The 604-nt window shown below is 40.4% G+C and overlaps 1 protein-coding gene across 1 annotated transcript in view; it reads right to left on the bottom strand.

The window, feature by feature from the left end:
- The window catches only part of LOC106680897 (uncharacterized), a gene marked incomplete at its 5' end in the record, with an annotated part of 137,323 nt that overhangs the window by 71,026 nt on the left and 65,693 nt on the right, over positions 1-604 (bottom strand).

Here is a 604-nt window from a genome sequence, read left to right as displayed (position 1 = left end):
GATCAGCTGATCGAATGTATATAAGAGAAGTATCGAATACAATAAAGCCAGTATGTTACAGCAGTTCAAGCGTGTTACATCATATTCCTTCTTCTCTTTTTTGACATTTTGCTTTTGCCAATACTTAACTGGTGTCGAAACCCGAGAACTTTAGATACCGGAGTAATATTTGCTTTTATGTAGAATTTTTTATCGTAGTTTTCTCAGCTTTCAATTTTTTTTTCTATTCTCTCATTTTTTTAAAAAATAATAGCTGCCAACAGTATCGTCAGACAAGCGGTCATGAACCTGGAAGCTTTAAATCAAAATGGGGTCCAGAACCCACCTCCATGGAGGTGGATCCTCCACCACCACCTTGCTCCACTACCAGAAGTTTCTCTAGCGGGAGCCGACGCCACAACACTTGAGTGGGTAAAAGTACGCACAGCAACCGCCCAAGACTTGAGGAAGGCCATTTCTGACCTCGAACAGTTTACCGGGGAAACAGGAGAATTGAGCCACTTCAAAAGCAAAATGTAAAAAAAGAGAAGAAGGAATATGATGTAACACGCTTGGACTGCTGTAACATACAGGCTTTATTGTGTTCGCTACATCTCTTATATAC

This window comes from Halyomorpha halys, unplaced genomic scaffold (genome assembly GCF_000696795.3).
Source record: "Halyomorpha halys isolate HHAL.00 unplaced genomic scaffold, Hhal_1.1 Scaffold298.1, whole genome shotgun sequence".
Taxonomy (NCBI): domain Eukaryota; kingdom Metazoa; phylum Arthropoda; class Insecta; order Hemiptera; family Pentatomidae; genus Halyomorpha; species Halyomorpha halys.
This window is presented reverse-complemented; position numbering and strand designations above follow the sequence as displayed.